This window comes from Mastomys coucha, unplaced genomic scaffold, assembly GCF_008632895.1.
Source record: "Mastomys coucha isolate ucsf_1 unplaced genomic scaffold, UCSF_Mcou_1 pScaffold22, whole genome shotgun sequence".
Classification (NCBI taxonomy): Eukaryota; Metazoa; Chordata; class Mammalia; order Rodentia; family Muridae; genus Mastomys; species Mastomys coucha.
In genome coordinates, this window is record NW_022196905.1 from 207169522 (window position 1) to 207190429 (window position 20908).

General features: G+C 40.4%; 1 protein-coding gene across 2 annotated transcripts in view; it reads right to left on the bottom strand.

The window, feature by feature from the left end:
• Psd3 (pleckstrin and Sec7 domain containing 3) overlaps nucleotides 1–20908 on the bottom strand; it is a 534828-nt gene that overhangs the window by 485163 nt on the left and 28757 nt on the right. For both annotated transcript variants that reach the window (XM_031339986.1, XM_031339985.1), the window contains exon 2: nucleotides 379–428. The gene's annotated coding sequence lies outside the window, so the exon portion shown is untranslated. The remainder of the gene's footprint in view (nucleotides 1–378; nucleotides 429–20908) is intronic.

Consider the following 20908-nt stretch of genomic DNA (forward strand, 5'->3'; position numbering starts at 1 on the left):
AAAAAAAAAAAAAAAAATTAAGTAATTTGGGTGTATGATAGTGACCATTTGAATGCAAAATTTAAATTTTTTTCAGGAGCTGGAGAGATGGCTCAGCAGTGAAAAATACTTTTTGCTCTTTCAGAGGACCTGAGTTTGGTTTCTCTCACCCGCATGGCACCTCACAATACTACATAGCCTGAGTTCCAGAGGATCCAATGCCTTCTGTTGGTCTCTGTGGGAACTCCATGCACACGCTATACAAACACAGACAGGCAAAGCACTCAGACATATAAAAACACAATAAATAAATCTTAAACTAAAAAGCATTCAGAGCATAACTGCACTGTATTAAATGTATACACATGTAACCGATGTACGAATTGGAAGAATACATACCTGGTTCTTGATACTAGTTATTTCTTGGGAAGCAAAGTAAGGAAATTCTGCTGTGGAGAAAAAGATAAAACGAGCTTCAATGCTATCCACAGGGTTTAATTTTATGACTAAATAACTAAATCCTATATACATATATATTTAGGATTTATATTATATACAAATAATATGCTAGTTATTATTTATTTATTATTTACCTATAATTTATATACTATATGTATTACATGATCATATAATGTATTAATAAATAATCATATAGAATTATTTATATATAATTATATTATAAGATATAATATATAATATGCTATTTGATTTATGTAGTATTATATATATATATATATATATCCTAAATATACAAATGGAAATATGCTAGACATAGATCATACAGGGGAAAACTGATTATATAAATCTTTTTGAAACTCTTCAGTCAATGATTTCAATGTAAATGCTTAAAACAGCCATAGTTGAAATCAGAATAACTGGGACAAATTCTCACTTTGCCTCTGGAAAGCTGCCTGTGAACATGGATCAGCACATCACCAAACATAAAACATGTATTAAGATTGTCTTGGTTCTTTTAAAATAATTTTTAAGATTTAAAAACATGTGAAAACTTAATAGATATACTGTGTAAAATTTTCAAGGACTATATTTTCACAAAAACTATCCTCTTACTATTTGCTAAATGGAGTAAAAAATTTTTTTGAACATCTTTCAAAAAAAAATTTTAACCAAAGATTTTTTGAAGGCTGTCACAGTAGCTAAGAACACTTGCTTTTTTTGGTCATTTTTTATTAGATATTTTCTTTAATTACATTTCAAATGATGTTTCCTTTCTTAATTTCCCCTTGGGAAAACAAAACAAAACAAAACAAAAAAATAAATAAAAGAACACCCTGTTCCCTCCCCCTTCCACCTGTTCAGCAATCCACACTCTCCCATTTCTTGGCCCTGGCATTCCCCTACACTGGGGCATAGAACCTTCACAGGAGCAAGGGCCTCTCCTCCCATTGATGACCGACTAGGCCATCCTCTGCTATACATATGCTGCTGGAGCCATGAGTCCCACCATGTGTACTCTTTGGTTGGTGGTTTAGTCCCTGGGAGCTCTGAGGGTACTAGTTAGTTCATATTGTTGTTAGTCTTAAGAGGCTGCAAACCCTTCAGCTCCTTGGGTCCTTTCTCTAGTTCCTTCATTAGGGACCCTGTGCTCAGTCTAATGGATGGCTGCGAGCCTCTACTTCTGTATTAGTCGGGTACTGTCAGAACCTTTCAGGAGACAGCTATATCAGGCTCCTGTCATCCAGCACTTGCTAGCATCCATAACAGTGTCTGGGTTTGATGACTGAATATGGGAAGGAAGGAGCAGTCTCTGGATTGTCCTTCCTTCACTCTCTGTTCCATAGTTTGTCTCTGCAACTCCTTCCATGGGTTTTTTGTTCCCCCTTCTAAGAAGGAAGGAAATATTCACACTTTGGTCATCCTTCTTCTTGAGTTTCTTGTGGTTTGTGGGTTGTATTTTGGGTATTCCAAGCTTGGGAAAAGATCTTTACCAGTCCTATATCTGATAGAGGGTTAATATCCAATATATACAAAGAACTCAAGAAGTTAGACTCCAGAGAATCAAATAACCTTATTAAAAATGGGGTACAGGGCTAAACAAAGAATTCTCAACTGAGGAATATCGAATGGGTGAGAAGCACCTAAAGAAATGTTCAACATCCTTAGTCATCAGGGAAATGCAAATCAAAACAACCCTGAGATTCCACCTCACACCAGTCAGAATGGCTAGGATAAAAAACTCAGGTGACAGCAGATGCTGTCGGGATTGTGGAGAAAGAGGAACACTTCTTCATTGCTGGTAGAATTGCAAGCTGGTACAACCACTCTGGAAATAAGTTTGGCAGTTCCTCAGGAAATTGAATATAGTACTACCAGAGGACCTAGCTATACCACTCCTGGGCATATACCCAGAAGATGCTCCAACATGTAATAAGGATACATGCTCCACCATGTTCATAGCAACCTTATTTATAACAGCCAGAAACTGGAAGCAACCCAGATGTTCCTCAATAGAGGAATGGATACAGAAAATGTGGTACATTTACACAATGGAGTACTACTCAGCTATTAAAAATAATGAATTTATGAAATTCTTAGGGAAATGGATGGATCTGGAGGATATCATCCTGAGTGAGGAAACCCAATCACAAAAGCACACACCTGGTATGCACTCTCTGATAAGTGGATATTAGCCCAGAAGCTCAGAACTCTTGCTCTTACAGAGGCCCCTAATTCAGTGGCTCACAGCCATCAGTAACTCCAGTTTCAGGAGGACCAATGTCCTCTTCTGACCTCCAAGGATACTGCATGCACATGGTGGGTATATATGCAATGCATGCATTGTTCTTGCTGGATTTAAGGGACAAACAAGGAATATCAAATTGGGTAGGGAAAGCGGGTGAATTTGGGAGGTTGTTGGGTATGGGTGGGTGAATATGATCACATTGTATAAAAACTGTAAAGAACTAACACAAGTTTCAAAACGATTCTGGACTTTGGCTTGATTTTATTATAGTAACACATAGAATCCCACCTCACTCATCATTAAGGGCTCTGCTAATTGAAATCATTGTTTTAATGCAACTTTCTATCTTTGTTTTTAGGATGTGCTATGTAGGCTAGGCATGGCAGCTCATGTCTATAATCCCAGTATTTGCAAGGTGGAATCAGGAGAATCCCCTTAAATTCATGACTAGCCTGTTCCAATGGGAACTCCCAGCTAATCACAGCCACAAACAGGACCCTATCCCTCATAATTAGAACATCAATGAAATAAAATAAAATAAAACAAGGTAGAATGCAATACATAGTAATGGAAATAGTCATCAGAAAGAGAAAATTAGTTATTTATCATTTCACAGTCTACAGATAATTATTACCAGATTAGTAACTTTTCAGCTCTTTGGTATTTATGTATTTTTCAAAACCAGTATTTGTTCACCTACCTCTTTCCATTAAGACTGTCCTTCCCCTCTCTTTGTAGAATCACATTTTCTACAAGTTTAATTTTGTTTTATATCAAGCATTCTACTATGCATCTGTAACTGAGTTTATTTCTTCATCCTAACACTGTTTTATAGATTGTCTGCAATTCACCATGCAGACAGGTAATATGATTATCATCCCAGAGAGTTTTTGCACTTATTGTTCTTTCTTATTTTGGAATAAATTTTAATAAATTTAATTCCCAAGTCAAAATTTATAGGAACACTTCAAACATATTTTTTGCTGATTATTTTTATGGAATCTGGGTAGTCTTAGAAAAAACTTGATGCCATACATAAAATACATTTTAGTGATATTAAATTGTTTTCATTTAAATACCAAAACTTTGAAACTTTAGTAATAAAATTTAGAAAAAATTCTTTTTAAATTTGTGGGGGTATTTATGTGTATGAGTGTTTGCCTGAACATATGTTTGTGCAATGTATGTGTGTTTGTGTAGTGCCCACAGAAGCCAGAGAGAACACTGGATCCCATAGTACTGTAGTTACAGTCATTAGCTGCCATGTGGGTGCTGGAATGAGCATCCAGAGCTTTTTACCTCTGAGTCATCTCTCCTGCTTCCAACAATACACACACACACACACACACACACACACACACACACACACACACACACATATATATATATATATTTTTTTTCGAGACAGGGTTTCTCTGTATAGCCCTGGCTGTTCTGGAACTCACTCTGTAGACCAGGCTGGGCTCGAACTCAGAAATCCGCCTGCCTCTGCCTCCCAAGTGCTGGGATTAAAGGCATGAGCCACCACTGCCCAGCTCCAACAATATTTTTAATGACATCATTAGAAAAGAACATAATACACGGTCAACAAAGGTAGCAATAGGTGATCTGAATGGATTCAAATGTAAACATTTCATAAAATAAAAATACCACAATACCACTTGGCATGGTGGTGTACGTCTGTCATAAGCACCTGAAGTCTGAAGCAGGAGGATCATTTGTGAGGACAGCCTAGGCTACATAACAAGACCCTGTAACTGTCTCAGCAAACAAACAAACAAACAAACAGGTCAAAGTAGTCTGGGAGAACATATCTGCTTCTGTATTACACAGGAAATGTTAACAGTGAAATGTAAGAAATCATAAGTCAGAAATAAGACAATAGGACAGGAAAATAGTTAGATGCTACAAAAAGAAACATGTAACAATGAAACCTGATGGTTATTAAATATACAGGATGTTTAAGTTTATTAATAATAAATGGGCTATAAGTCAACTTCCTGGTTCACATCCATCAAATCACAAATTAAATCAAAGAATGTGAAGTAATTGAGACTCTCAGACATTGATGACAAGAATTGAAATTGGTTCAAACATGTTGAGAAGCACTTTGGCCAGCAACTGCTTAAGTTAACAATGTACACTCTCAAAGACAAGACCTGGGTGAGTCAAACAATTGTCTAGGAGCTTGGCACTTAAGGGAGGCAAGCTCACAGGATCAGAGAGCCACAGGTTTGGTGCTGAAAAGTAGGTACCTCATTAGATACTGTTCTCCAGACATTCCCTTTGCTTTACCGTGACTCAGGTCTTGAAGTAGTAGACCAAACAGAAACAGATGTGTGTGTGTGTGTGTGTGTGTGTGTGTGTGTGTGTGTGTGTGTGTACTGAAAGTATTTTACCAAGGAGGCACCACCCTTCTGGAAGCCAACTCCATCCTCACACGGGCTTCCTGGAGACGTTGGATACCTTTAGGACTGGTGTGAATGGTATGGAATTTTAGAATTGATAGCAGTGGGCTCAGCACAAATAACTAATGAACAGAATCCCTCCAAGATTCAAAACTACTTCAAACTTCAGAATATTATCTGATTTAAAAATGGGTTGTTTCTGTTAGTCCTTAAGACAAAACAGCCTGAACTAATGGTAGGCCTGAATTTCAATGATCGCTGTCTTTATAGGAGCAGATGACAGACAGGAAGATAAACAGTAAGTAGACCCAGTGATGACAGAGGTAGAGAACAAGTTTTGTAGTCATAATATGAAGGATGGTTGAGTCTTCAAAAGCAGAGTTGAAAAAATGCTCTGCCAAGAGGCAGAACCTAGCCTTGCTCACACCTTGATTTCTATGTTCTCCTGAACTTAGAGCAAAGACTTCCTATTGTCTAAACCTATAGCTTTGGGTAAATTGTTGGAGATATGCTAAGAAATCAACACATGCCCAGTTGTTAAAACTGTCACGAATGACAAACTAAGAATGGTATCCTAGTGGGAGGAAGGGTAGGTGGCTGGTACCTGGTGTTTCCAACGCTTGCAGCAATTGGTTACTCTAATGACAGTGGAATTGAATGGCTATTGCCAATCTACATAACGTATATTGGCATTTTGGCAAAGAAAACCAGGAGAGCAGTTTACTGTCAATTCAGAGGAAGCCAGGGAGCCTGTCCCAACCTCCCAGAAAAAGGTAGAAAAAGCTGATCACAGCCTTGGGGCCCAGTTGTCAGAGGAGAGGGCCCTAAAATATACTCAGCTCACAGGTAAGTAAATCTGCTCTGTAAAACTCGGGGCCTCAGGGTCAAAGACACAAACTCCACTACTACAAAGAAAGACGTTGAGCTCAAGCACTTCCTGACACCCAGACACCCAACTCTATAGCAGCAGCTGGGAGAGGAGGGACTTAGACTCATGGGGAAGTATGCAGGGTGGTGTGGACACGCTCTGTTCTGTTTATTGTAGTATGGTGGCAGGGGCGGGGTTTGGTTGGTGGAATGGCCAGTGTGGTCCTGATATTCTATTTTATAGCCCAGGTGCCCCCAGCTGTTGCAGTGTTAACTCCAAGCAAACACAATAGTCTTTATCTAGAAATTGCTTAGCTATTGGCTTGCTCAAGGCCAAGCCCCAACCCTAGGGACAGCCCATATCCTGTGATTGATCCATGTTGTGTACGGAAGCTAGGTTTCCATATCTCATTCTGGATAATCCTGAGAGGCCTGTCCAGCTCCAAACTCCTCCCACGACAACTGCATGACAGTGAGCATGTACCTCTTACAGGCATGGCTGTAAGCACTAGCTTACACTAGCTCCAAGCACTAGCTACAAACCCATCTCTGTCTCAGTATCTGTTCTGAGGAAATCCAGCTAAGAGTGAGCTATCATTATCACTCCAAGGAGTCTGGCTATTTGTGCCTGTTCTCAAAAGCAGCAAGAGTTTGTAGATCTCTCCCGCAGACCATACATCTGAGTCCCCATTAGTGGCTCGGCTCCTCATTTCTCTGTACTTTGAGGCAGTTTCCCTAATGAATTTGAGAACATCTTACCATTAACAGCTCCATGAATGCTTGTATTTGATACAGACCCCCTACTGGGACTAAAACTCGGGATTTTTACACCAAAAGCCCTCTTAAATGTTGGGAACAAAGGGCTCTTAAAAGCTTTCAGGTTTACAAAGGCACAATTATGTTTGGAGATTCATGGGTTTAGCATTTTCCTTCAAGCTCTTTTTTTATCTGTAGGTTTTGGATCCCAAGGACTGAGAGCAGGCAGGTCATGGAGCATTAACTGGAAATAATGAGGTGTTCTTGAGTATCTCTGAAACTACTCCAAAGCACACAGACACTGATTTAAAGTCCATGTAGCATGGAGTGCCTGCTAACCATCGTCCAATTAGATTATGTGGTAGTAAATGTGAACAGTTAAAGGGTTCCTTCACACTACACAAAGGAACTTCTCACAGTGGGCACTGTGACTCGGAGGGGAACCAGCAGCCACACTTCATCCCTTATCTGAAAGGCTTTGACAATCTGACTCCAGCTGGGGTAGAAACGTCAACATGCAAGGGAGAGCAGACACTGACCCACACAGGATGCTACTCAGGCCACAGCTGAGTTGGCTCACATTATGTGACTTGTCCTGTTTGGTTGGTTAGTGTACAAACAGACAGCTTGATTGTTGCTTTTTATGGAGGTAGAGTCACAGCCAGTTTGTCATTTCATACTGGAAAAACCCAATAGATAAGTCAAGATTGGGGTCAAAGGCATGGGGGATTAACTTCCTGGACTTTCTGTATTTACGTGACTCTAAAGCCATAGTGGTTGTAAGCTTAAGGGTCTATGTAAAATAAGTTCATTCTGTGATATCGTCAGGAAAGAAAAGCCAACCCACAGAAGGAAAGTATTTATAAATAATTTATCTGATGGCAGACTAGTATTTAAACAGCAAAAGCTCTTAAAGCTCAATAATAAAAGAAAAAAAATCTAGTTGAAATAAACAAGACATTGGATTGAAATTTCTACAGTTATTCAAGTGGGCAGTAAGACCACAAAAGATGCTCCTTAGAAGCTAATAGGGAACTGTAAATTTAATCCACAGAGAATTATCACTCGGATATATGGATTCATACAGGTAGAGGATCATACAATTCACACATTGGGTACCCTTTGAATTGCCCATGAGATTATACAATGCAGCCATGCTTTGGAAAATAACTTGGTGGTCCATCAGAAGGGTTAAACATACATCTAGCAAATAACCTAAGAATCCACTCCTGCATGGAACTTAGGAGAAATGAAGATGTATGTCCACACAAAATCTCAAACACAATTGCTCAGGGTGGTGTTATTTGTGAAGTCACCCAGAGTGAAAACAACTCAAATATTTATCAACTGATAAAGGAATAAGATATATCTAGACAATACAATATTGCTTAACTATAAAATTTTAAAGTGCTGCTACATGGTACAATATGGATGAGTCTTTTTCTCTGTTTGGTTTTATTATTTTTTTTAGAAAAATGAACCAATTACTGGATTTAATGGTTGTATGGACATCATTATTTTCTCCCACTATTCTCTCCTATTTCCACTGATCCTTTAATGTACATACTAGATAAGATAAAGAAGCCCTAAAAAGGTCATATGTTTTATGATTTTTATTTCTATACAGTGTCCAAAATAGACTAATATACAGAAACAGAAAATAGATCCAAAACACATAGCACCAGGGGATAATAAATAAATGCAAGATGCAATAAATGAGTATAAGATTGATTTTTCAAGTTATAAAAATGCTCTAAAATTAGGTTGCACAATTCTGTGAAAATTTAAATCCTCCAAATCACACATTTAATGAGTGAATGTGGCATGGAGATTATACTCTAATAATAACAATTCTCAAAGAAGTAACTTCCTTATTGTTTCCTCTGTTCTTTTTTCTTGTATGGAAATAGACTGTCCATTCTAAATCCTCTGGAGGACAGCCTGCACCCATACACATCTGTATTTAGTTCCACTGGAATATGTTTTTCATGTAACCTAGACTACATGTCTGACAACTCCTCGAGTAGGAAGTTTGTAGGGATGGAAAATACCACAAAAGTTCTTTGGTGATGATGACCTAGCTCTGGCAGTACCTTTGCTAAGTTTACTATGGCACCGAAACTCCCCTTTATGTCTGCCTTTATCCATCCACCTTTCTCTGCTCTGTCTCTATCTCTGTCTCTCTCTTTTTCTGGAATGCATTGTATAATATTTCAGCAACTACCTGAAACTTCTAGTTTCTTTGGAAGGTCAAATGATGTTCTGCTGGGGCATACAGGTGAAAGGATGTCTTGTTAAAGCAGACTCCTGGAAGAATGTTTTCCTGAAGCAGACACAGGTGAAATGATGTTTTGATATAGCAAACTCGTGAATGGACACTTGATGAAGGAGTATAAATATTACCCCACAGACAGTGGGAGATGAGCACAGAGCAGTCGTTCGGTTTGCTCTACTCTCTATTCTTCACTAACAATACACATGTATTGGTTTGCCTTACATAGAGCAGTTGAGCTCACCTTGTGTAATACTGCCATTGAGGGGAACTCACCAAGAACTGCTCATGAGGTTCATGCATCAGCTTGCTGCTTCCAGGGCCTTGACTCCGGCTGGTTGGTGAAACGGACAATTTCTTCAAGATTGAACTATAGCTACTGGTTTGCGCCTGGTGTCTGCCTGCTGAAAGGACTAGACTGTAGCTGCCAGTTTGTGTGTGGCATGTGCCTGCCTAGAGAACTGGTCTGCAGCTGCTGAATCATATTTTGTGTTTGCTACAGGACTGAACTGCTGAAATAGAAGGTCGAACACACTCCCAAGGAACTAGTGCTGAACAGTTCTACTTCCCCCATATTCTGACAACTTTCTTCTTCCACTACCTCTGCTGGGTGGAGGGCTAGAGGGCTAGGTTGAACCGTTATTAAAAGTAGGTTGCAAAAAATTTATACCTATAACTACCCTTTGTGAGTCTGTCCTACATCACCCCAGGAAGAATGTATTTCCCCCTTGAAGTTGAGTTTGGATAGGTGGTTGATCTTGGTTCACGGAAGGAAGGAAGTAGTCAGTTGTGACTTCTGGAAATTTACAGAGGCTTTAAGCTTTCCCATCAACCTTCCCGTATCCTTCTATAACAGGAAGGTGAGCATTGCACAGTGGGATCTCCTTTAGCTAAGCCCTGGAGGGCAGAGTTACAGAGCAGAGTCACCTCAGGGTGCCCAGAACCCCAAGAAGAAAACCATATTTGTAGAGAAGGGAGCTTCAGTTGGGGAAGTGCCTCCATGAGATCCAGCTGTGGGGCGTTTTCTCAATTAGTGATCAAGGGGGTAGGGCCCCTTGTGGGTGGTGCCATCCCTGGGCTGGAAGTCTTGGGTTCTATAAGAGAGCAGACTGGGCAAGCCAGGGGAAGTAAGCCAGTAAGGAACATCTCTCCATGGCCTCTGCATCAGCTCCTGCTTCCTGACCTGCTTGAGTTGCAGTCCTGACTTCATTTGGTGATAAACAGCAATATGGAAGTAAGCTGAATAAACCCTTTCCTCCTCAACTTGCTTCTTGGTCATGATGTTTGTGCAGGAATAGAAACCCTGACTAAGACAGCTACTGAGTTATTCTGTTAAGCCAAACAATACTACCAAGGAAGTTACTTACTAAGGCATCATTAACTCAGCCATTCAGACACTGCCTATCCTTACATGCTGTGGCCAGTCATTAGGAATAATATTAAAGTCTTCTGTTTACAGAATTCTCATTATCTATAAGGAAATATAAAAAAGGACAGGGATGACCAAAAAATGAATTATGTGTTGAGCAATGTGAACTAAAAGGTATCATAGGGAGTTGAGAGCAGAAAGAGGTTATTTGTGCTTCAGATTTCACCAAGCTTCTGAGAAAGGTGTGTGTGTGTGTGTGTGTGTGTGTGTGTGTGTGTGTGTATGTGTATCACTCTTGATTCTTTTTTGGATAGTTATTTTAGAAACTAAAAGCTGAATTGCATGTAGATTGAAAACAAATCCTTACACTTTAACAGAAAATATCTAGCTATAAATATATATGCACATAAAATATAAAATAAGGTGATGGTAATTTAACAAATTGATTTAATTTCAGATGCAAAGCTAAAGCAACTCAACACCACAGATTTTCAGTTGTTTACAAGCCTTTTCTTCTTCTTTAGTTAAGATGTATTTTTATTTGTGCATATGTATGTGCTAGTGTATATGTGTTAATGTGTGTGTGCATGTGCACACAAGCAGATGCTTGCATGTGCGCACACACACACACACACACACACACACACACATGCATGCGCACATGTGCACACTTGTGTGAGCATGCTTGCAGGGACCAGAGGAAGACATCAGGTTCCTGTAAGTAAACCAGCAAATGTGATTTCTGGGACCCAAACTCTGCTGCTCTGGAAGATCATCAAGCTTTCTTTGCAGTTGAGCCTTGTGCTCAACTTTTCTTTTTACTTGTGTACAAATGCTCTTTGCTAAAAAGATGGGTGACATATACATCAGCAGTACTTGTTGGGGCTGGGATAAGGTCAGTTCATCCAGAATGGCGAGGTGTTTCATGACACATCAGATTCAATTGCAAGGTGTTCAGGAGAGAGACATCTGCCTCCCCCCACTTTCAGCTTTAGAAGAGTCCTTCACATCCTTTACCTCCATCCCATAACTGTATGAGTGATGAACAGAGCTCAGAGAAACGGGAGCTTATTCCAAGTCACACAGCCTTATAGTGTCAATCTGGGGCTTGGAGACAGGCATTTTGATTCTCATACTATTCTTAGTTTTATTTCTAATAACTATAAGTGTAACTACATTTCATCTGCCTTATGACCTTGAAGTGAGTTCAACTGAAAAACTGAATGTCTTGTTATAAGTGTCTATAGAATTTGGTTGTTTAATAGGCCACAACTAGACAGCACCTGGGCTATACTTGGGAGGAAAACAGCAACACGGGCATTGGGGCCCATTGTGGGCAGGGCTTGGACTATTTTAAGATTAGTGTTTTGATTACTGAAATGGGGAAGACCTTTGCAAATATAAGGATCATGTGGATAAACAGAGACACGGAGTGCCCACTTAGAGAAAAAAACAGTAGTCTTGTTTGGGTACATAAAATATAAATGTGGACCTCATGGCAGTCAGCAAAAGATGAGGAGATGTTTCTTCTAGTAGATGGCAGATAGGTCTAAGTCTGAGACCCTGGTGGAGTCATCAATGGCTGTCCTGTCAGCACAGAGAACAAATGGAGAACTAACGCTTTCCTCAAGCAGGAGCCCCACCCTGACTTGGATGATGGACAATTCCTGGAATTTATATCATCTTTCTGAAAGAGGAGGAAAAAGAACAGAGACAGTTTTGGATGACTGGAAAAATCTTTAAATTGATATGCAACTTGAAAATGAATGGATTTCCCATCTCTGCAAAGGATGGGTTAGGGTTATTGTTGACTGGAGATTTAATTATAGGAAAATATAGGTAGTCAGGTTTCTGTCTACCTAAGCCTGTGCCAATACCAGCCATATTACATACATAAGAGGGGAGGTTATTTCCAAGAAGCCATATATCTTAGAAATTCAGAACTGTGGCTTTCTGAATGGATGTCTTGTTTCCTTAGATAACTGTTCTACTTAATTCCATTTGCCGAAATACAGTCCAGAGAATTTTCCATAGATGGTTCAATGGCTAAGACCTAAGCAAAACATTTAAATTCCCAAGAAAAATATGTATGCTTGTTTTAGTCTCCATTGAAGATGTGCCTGAGGAATGTGGGTCTCTTTACCAAATGCTTCTATGAAAACTATTTACACACTTCTTGATTTACAAATATATCTATAATATTGATAATAATGGAAACCTGAACTTTCATTAAAGTTGGACCGATGTGACTCCCAAACTCAGCAAAGCTTGGTAAAATCTCCTTTAGCTGTTATGCTGAGTCCTGCATGCTCATAGGAGGGACAGCATGACACACTTCCTGCGCTTGGAACACAGCCAGCAAGGCATGGGCCTCCACACGTTTTGATGGTTGCTGGGCTTGAGGCTGGTTTGCTTAAAAATATATCTATTTCACTTCATGTTCCTCTTTTGGTAAATATTCTCCCTGCCAAGGTTACTGGGGAATGTCCTCTTTGCCAAAGTTAATGACTCCATGATAGTCAGATATACCACGTGTCTGGGACATGTGGGTGTGTCTAATGTTTTTGAAAAATGGTAGAACGCAGTGATCTTCAGGACAGCCCTTAAAGTTGTGCAAAAGAACTCTGAAACATGAGTTCAAAAATGTAATTACTCAATTATGCAAAATATAAGGGTGAAGTACAAATTTTATGAGAGGGCTCCATGGACCTAAAAGGACAAAAGCAGCTGCACTATCAGCCAGCTTGTCAGAAGGATATTAAGGCAGGAGATAAAGAGATTTGGGGAGTGCTGATCACACGGTAAGATCCCATCCAGCTAAGTTCATTGTTTGTGTTTACAAAAGCAGGCAGATTCCTGAGTTCAAGGTCAGCCTAGGACAAAGCTAGTTTGGGTCCACGCATGGTGACAAGGGTCACCTCAGGACAGGATCACACACAGCTAGCTTATTGTCTATGCTTACAAAGGCAGGTATATCTCTGAATTCATTTGCAATGGTAAAAACTGTTGTCTTGTTGTCTTTTTCTAAGAATGAAGGAGTTGGGATAATGGAATGCTGATTCGTGGGATAATCAAAAGAGAATCTGGGGTGGACAATTGACTTGGCATGTAAATAAAAGACTGGGCTTTGTTTTTTTGAGAGCTGAGATGTCTGGTGATCTTCAGAAAGCTGTCTCAAACAGAACACAAGACTGTCACCTTGTACCCCAAGATTGCTTTCGAGTCCTTTTTGCTGCTCCTGAAACACCCCTTCCTCAGAACCCTTCTCCAGGCTGAGGCTGGTGCTTGGCACTACTAGACCTCAATTCTTTTTTTTTTTTCTGTGTTTTTTTTTTAATTAGATATTTTCTTTATTTACATTTCAAATGATATCTCCTTTCCTGGTTTCCCCTCTGAAAAAACAAAACAAAAAATACAAAACAAAACAAAACAAAACAAAATGATCCTGTTCCCTCCCCCCTTCCTCCTCCCCCTGCTCACCACCCCACCCTCTTCCATTTCTTGGCCCTGGCATTCCCCTACACTGGGGCACAGAACCTTCACAGGAGCAAGGTCCTCTCCTCCCACTGATGACCGAATAGGCCATTCTCTGCTATACATTTGCTACTGGAGCCATGAGTCCCACCATGTGTACTCTTTGGTTGGTGGTTTAGTCCCTGGGAGCTCCTAGGGTACTAGTTAGTTCATATTGTTGTTCATCCTAAGGGACTGCAAACCCTTCAGCTCCTTGGGTCCTTTCTCTAGCTCCTTCATTGGGGACCCTGTGCTCAGTCCAATGGATGGCTGTGAGCCTCTACTTCTGTATTAGTCGGGCACTGGCAGAGCCAATGTTTTATCCCTGAAATGCTGGTACTCTTTCCTGATCTCCAAGGCTACTTTCACATTATTTGACTCTATCTTCCATTGAAATTATCATCCTCATAATGTGTTAGTGAATATCTCCAACTTAACAGGATCTAGAATCACCAAGGAGCTAATTCTTTCCTTATATCTGCGAGGGATTTTCTAGACTAAGTTAATCAAAGTGGAAAACCTGATCCTAAGTGTACATCTCCCACCATACCAGGGGTTGGGGGCTTGGATTGGAGAAAAAGCAGAAAGGCACCTGAGCCCTATGTTCATCTCCTGAGCTTTGTGGTAGCGGATACAATGTGATTAGTTGTCTCAAGCTCCAGGTTCTCCCAGACTTCCCTACCATGCTGCACCATAGACCCTTGAACTTTAAACCAAAGTAAACCCTTGGGTTAGCTTTGTTGAGTCTTTTGTCAAAGCATGAGAGAAAAGAAAACTAATGAAATCATGAAGTCCTTTCTAATTTTCATATTAGTATATGCTCTGAAGAAAAATCGACCGAAGATAGCTTGCCCATCTTTCTGAAGGCAATTCCAGGATTTTATCTTTATAAGAACAAAGGGTAGAGACGATAAAGGTACAGGGCCTGCCCTAACCGTTTAGTTCAAATTAAGTAACTCTGTTTTGTTAACTGCAAGGGACTGTGGGTTACTCTGTTAGGAAAAAAAAATGTCCCAGGTAAGGTGAGAAAGTACGTGGGGTTTTCTGCTAGGCCCCTAGTGCTCAAGTGCTAACGAGTGATAAATAAAGGCTCATAACTCACAGTGTGCATCTTCTGTATGTGGGTTCATGCGGGAGTTTTCTGTATTTAATCTTCCCTCATCTCTCTTGAGGGAGATGAAATTGTTGTAACTTGAGCGAGAGGCCAAAGAAAACATTAGCACTCTGTGTATGATATTAAAAATGGAACTTTTCAGTTATCAATAGACTTGCTTGGAAACCAGGTACAATCATGATGTGAGATTGTGTGAAAGGAAGAAGGGTGTGTTAAGGTTGAGACCATGAGCCAGGCCCATGTTATCCCAGCACTCTGGAGGCTGAGGCAGGGGGAGAGCTACAAGTCTCTTTCAAATTCAATCTAACTGAAGAAGTGGTGGCACCTTTGTTGCACCACATAATGCAAGGACTTGATTGGTAATCCTGCTTTGCATCGAAACTGTTAACTGCAAAGAAGTATATGGGAAATTGTATTATTATGAAGCTGAAGCCAGCATGCTTTATCACTGTGGTCATAAGCACTTTAAGCCTAGTGATTGGCTGAAGGCTTACCTTAGCCCCACCTCCCATGAAGTTCAGTTTTTGTTTTTTTTTTTTTTGTTTTTTTTTTCTATCCCCATGAGGAACTTGAGATTCAGGAATGTGAAGAAAGCTAGTTCAGCATCAAGCAGCTAGGTGACAGTTAGGCTTGAACACAAGATACCTGACACTTGTGTATCAAGCACACTTGGGGCTACTGTACCCACCTACAGAGCGCTGTGGGACCACCTACAGAGCGCTGTGGGACTTGACTCTGGAGATGCAGAATGGAGGTAAGAGGGGTGAGCAAGAGAAGCCAAGGCACTGTAGCCTCACATAGCCAAGGGTCATGCTAGCGGGTTTGCAATATAGTGCATGCCCTAACATGCTAGCGGGTTTGCAATATAGTGCATGCCCTAACATGCTAGCGGGTTTGCAATGTAGTGCATGCCCTAACATGCTAGTGGGTTTGCAATATAGTGCATGCCCTAACATGCTAGCGGGTTTGCAATGTAGTGCATGCCCTAACATGCTAGCAGGTTTGCAATGTAGTGCATGTCCTAACATGCAAAATGACTGTTTTGCCGGCAGTCCAAGGCCTACTAGAATATTCTGTTTGGGATGTCATTACTGCTGCAGCAGAATGACACTCATCTAAGATGCCTTTCTTCTAACCAAGAACCTAAACTTCCTAAGACATCTCCACTTCGGCCTAATTTTCACCAGCAGGCCATTTTATTTATTGACTTTGGCCACTTTTGCACTGCCATTCAGAGGTTAGATGATGTGTGCACAGGTATCCATGTTTGGGGAGTCAGAAGGAAGCCCTGTTTTGACTATTTTTTTAGAGCCTTCACACCGAGAAACTCTTCTCTACCCCCCATGAGTACAACTGTTTTTTTTTTTGTTGTTGTTGTTTGTTTTTTTTGTTTTTTGTTTTTGTTTTTCTTTTCCTGTACTGTAGAGTAAGTTTTACTTCCATTTCACTTTGGATGTTTGTGTCTGGAGTCAAATCTGACAAAGCAGCCAGATGGCCTTGCAGAAATGTTTTCTAACTTGGTGAGCATCAGAGCTACTGCTAATGAGGCCTTGGTTATCATACTAACCCATTACAAACCCAGGACTTGACCAAATACTCGGGCTCGAAGGAATCAAATGCATCCCTCTAGAGAGACTACAACTAACAGGGGGCTGAGAAAGAAGAGAGTGTCTCAAGAGAATTAACAACACTCAGTTTGCTGTCCTCCACTATTGAGGTAAGTAGATTTTAGTAACACCACAGCTCAGGCAAGAACAGTGACTGCTGGATTCTGTTCAGAGCGTGACTTTAGTTTTCATTTAACTTGATTAGAAACAGCTGGACAGTCAGAAGGCTCAAGTAACTTTTCCAATGATGCAGAGGGAAAGAATTTTGGAATGACCTAACCACCAGTTACTATCCTGACTGGTTTCATCTGGAAAACAATTTCCAAGATAGCTCCAAGCTGCTGTTGTGCATGCTAACCATCACTAGTATTTTCATGCAAAATTGCCCCATGACAATGACACTAACCAGGGTGACCATGCTAGGCATTACATCACCATCATCCATTTTTACGTTTCCAAAGGGTTTTTTTTTTAAATAACTACATACATTTTGAATCTAAAATCTCAAAGTGCACAAAAATCTAAAACTTGTTGAACTACAAATAAAAACATTTCACTTCTGACCTCACATGGCATGTCACAGTTAAAATGAGGGTAAACTAAAAATACTGATAGCCCTGCTTTAAGGTATTGTGTATAAAGTTTGTATGAAACATAAGTGCATTTCATACTTAGACTTGTGTTCTCTCATAAGGTATCTTACTACGTAATCTTCAAACTCCCTAAAGAATTCTATAATTTGGAGCACTATGGTTGGGTCCAAGCATGCCAGATATTCAATCTGTGATCATATTAATATCAGATTTTTAACAATCAAAAAAAATTTTTTTCATTAAGTCATGGACTCATAGAAAAACATTTTTAAAATTTTTATTAGATATTTTCTTTATTTACATTTCAAATGTTATCTCCTTTCCCGGTTTCTTCTTCCCAGACCTCCTAGCCCATCCCTTCTCCCCCTGCTTCCACAAGGGTGTTTCCCTACCCATCCACCCACTCCCGCCTCCCCGCCATGGCATTCTTCTACACTGGGGCATCCAGCCTTCCCAGGACCAAGGGCCTCTTCTCACATTGATGCCCTACAAGGCCATCCTCTGCCACATACGCAGCTGGAGCCATGGGTCCCTCCATGTGTACTCCTTGGTTGGTGGCTCAGTCCCCAGGAGCTCTGGGGTGTCTGGATGGTTGATATTGTTGTTCTCCCTATAGGGTTGCAAACCTCTTCAGCTTCTTCAGTCCTTCCTCTAACTCCTCCATTGGGGACCCCATGCTCATTCAATGGTTGGCTGTGAGCATCTGCCTCTGTATTTGTCAGGCTCTGGCAGAGCCTCTCAGGAGACAACTATATCAGGCTCCTGTCAGCAAGCACTTCTTGGCATCCACAATAGTGTCAGCGTTTGGTGACTGTATATGGGATGAATTCCCAGGTGGAGCAGTCTCTGGATGGCCTTTCCTTCAGTCTCTGCTCCACACTTTGTCTCTGTATTTTCTCCCATGAGTATTTTGTTGCCCCTTCTAAGAAGGACTGAAGCACAGACATTTTGGTTTTCCTTCTTCTTGAGCTTCATGTAGTCTGTGAATTGTATCTTGGGTATTCCGAGTTTTTGGCTAATATTCTCTTATCAGTGAGTGCATACCATGTGTCTTCTTTTGTGATTGGGTTACCTCACTCAAAAGGATATTTTCTAGTTCCATCCATTTTCCTAAGAATTTCATGAATTCATTGTTTTTAATAACTGAGTAGTATTCCACTGTATAAATGTGCCATATTTTCTGTATGCATTCCTCTGTTGAAGGACATCTGGTTTCTTTCCAGTTTCTGGCTAGTATGAAAAAGGTTGCTATGAGCATAGTGGAGCATGCGTCCTTGTTATATGTTGGAGCATCTTTTGGGTATATGAACAGGAGTGGTATAGCTGGGTTCTCAGGTAATACTATGTCCAATTTTCTGAGGAACTGCCAGACTGATTTCCAGAGTGGTTGTACCAGCTTGCAATCCCACCAGCAATGGAGGAGTGTTCCTTTTTCTCCACATCCTTGCCAGCATTTGCTGTCACCTGAGTTTTTGATTTTAGCCTTTCTGACTGGTGTGAGGTGGAATCTCAGGGTTGTTGTGATTTACATTTCCCTGATGACTAAAGATGTTGAACATTTCCTTAGGTGCTTCTCAGCCATTTGGTATTCCACAGTTGAAAATTCTTTGTTTATCTCTATACCCCATATTTAATTCTCTGGAGTCTAACTTCTTGATTTCTTTGTATATATTGGATATTAGCCCTCTATCAGATGTAGAGTTGATAAAGATCTTTTCCCAATTGGTTGGTTGCTGTTTTGTCCTATTGACAGTGTTCTTTGCCTTACAGAAGCTTTTGAGGCAATCTTATGAGGTCCCATTTATCCATTATTGTCTTAGAGCATTAGCCATTGGTGTTCTGTTCACGAAATTTTCCCTGTGTCCGTGTATGTCATAGACTTATGGAAAAACATTTCTTTAAAGAGATGGAGAAGTTAGAGGTTGACTCAACCCTGCAAAATCCTATAAGAGGAGACGTGATCTCTTCAATGGGAACCACAGCCTGGTTCTGCTCTGTTCCTACCCAGCCTCTAGTATGGCATTGGTGGTATCTGTGTATCTTCTACACAGGGCTAGATGTTCCTCAGCCATGACCCTCTGCTCCCTGTCTTGCCTGCCTGGTTGTTCACAGTCTGCCTGGAGCACTTAAATCTGCCTTATTGGTTTTTTTTAGAGAAATCAAGAAAAGGCTACCTCTTCTCTAGTAGCCATGACACATACTTAGCATGTACAAGCAAGAAACTGAACATCCATATCCATTGCTTTTTTTTTCAGCTCTTGAAAACACTTTGTGGTGAATATTATTAAAGTCTTTAGATAAAAGCTGAAGAGAACAGGGCTCAGTATAGTTAAAGATGCCCGGGCTTACATGGCTGATAACTGGCAGGGCTAGTATGTGAGAACTCAGCACTAACTCCTTGTTCTCAATGCCATGAGAGCCATGCACTCTTGACCATCATTTCACCAGTGTGAAAATCACACTCTCAAAAGCCTTGCCCCAGAGTCAGGACATGAAAGACAATGTAACCACCCCAGAGCAGCTACTTTTCTATCACGAACACCCTTGCCATTTTCAGATGACAAGCATGGTGACAGCATGTGGCATTTTCAGCCGAAAGCTCTTCTTGAAATGTCACAGTACTTGAAGTTCTGTCATCCTCAGAACGGGACCCCACCAACTTTTGCTATTCAAAACTATGTTGTTATTTTACCTCTCCTTCTGTTTCCAGGTGGTATACTTGGGGAAAGCATTAGACCTACTGACAGGGTGTTTGTGAGAATTATATGGCACAGTGAGAATTAGACACAAGACAGAGGCTCAGCATTGCTACTGCTTAACAAATGTGGGTAATGATTATAACTTATTAGCACTGTAGCAGGGGAACGTTCTTTATTAATATTACCTGTGACTTCCATGCTACCATTGAACTGTAGGTCTTCACAGTGCCGGAGGGACTGAGCAGAGCTCGGTGGAAGCAGGGTGCCTCAGTTGAGACCCAAGCCAGTCTTTGGTTGTGTTATTAATTTATGAGAGTTCTCACTAGAGCAAGCAGCAGACCTCAGGGCTCATGACTGTCTCTTGGCAGGTCATCTGGCCAGTGAGCAATGATACTTTCTCCAAGCTACTCCTGATCAATTACATGGTGGTAAGTTCTGGATGTGGGAATAACTTTCTGTGTTTGGTTCCTGAGATCCCAAGGACAATCTTCATGCTGCTGTTTCTCCCCCAAAGCGTTTGAGGACACAGTGTGGAAGTCAGCAGCTTTGAGGCCTCTTCTGAGGTTCCACTCCTGAGGGAGGATGACAGAGCAGTCAGTGTTCTACCTGACTGAGCTTCACTTCTGTCATCTGGACATTCAGGATAATACCTAGTCTGTAGCTTGTTCATGGTGCGGTGAAGTGTCACATCTATCTACACATGATGTCATGTGGGCCCTGGTGTGCCAGTGCACATAAAATACAAATAAATAAAGTTACTTAAAAAATTTAAAAACAAATAAAAATCCATATGTTTATGTTAAAAATATTTAAAGATATTGAAGTTTAATGTTCAGGTTTAAAATATTTAAATATATTTTACTGATAATAAAAAACCCTGAGATTGATGCATTTCATTGCTTCATTTCTTTAAACAATTACTTAATTTTATTTTCTGTGTCTGGATATTTTGCCTGCATGTATGTCTGTGCACCATATAAAATATCAGCAGAGGCCAGAAGAGCTGTACATTCTGGATTGGAGTTAT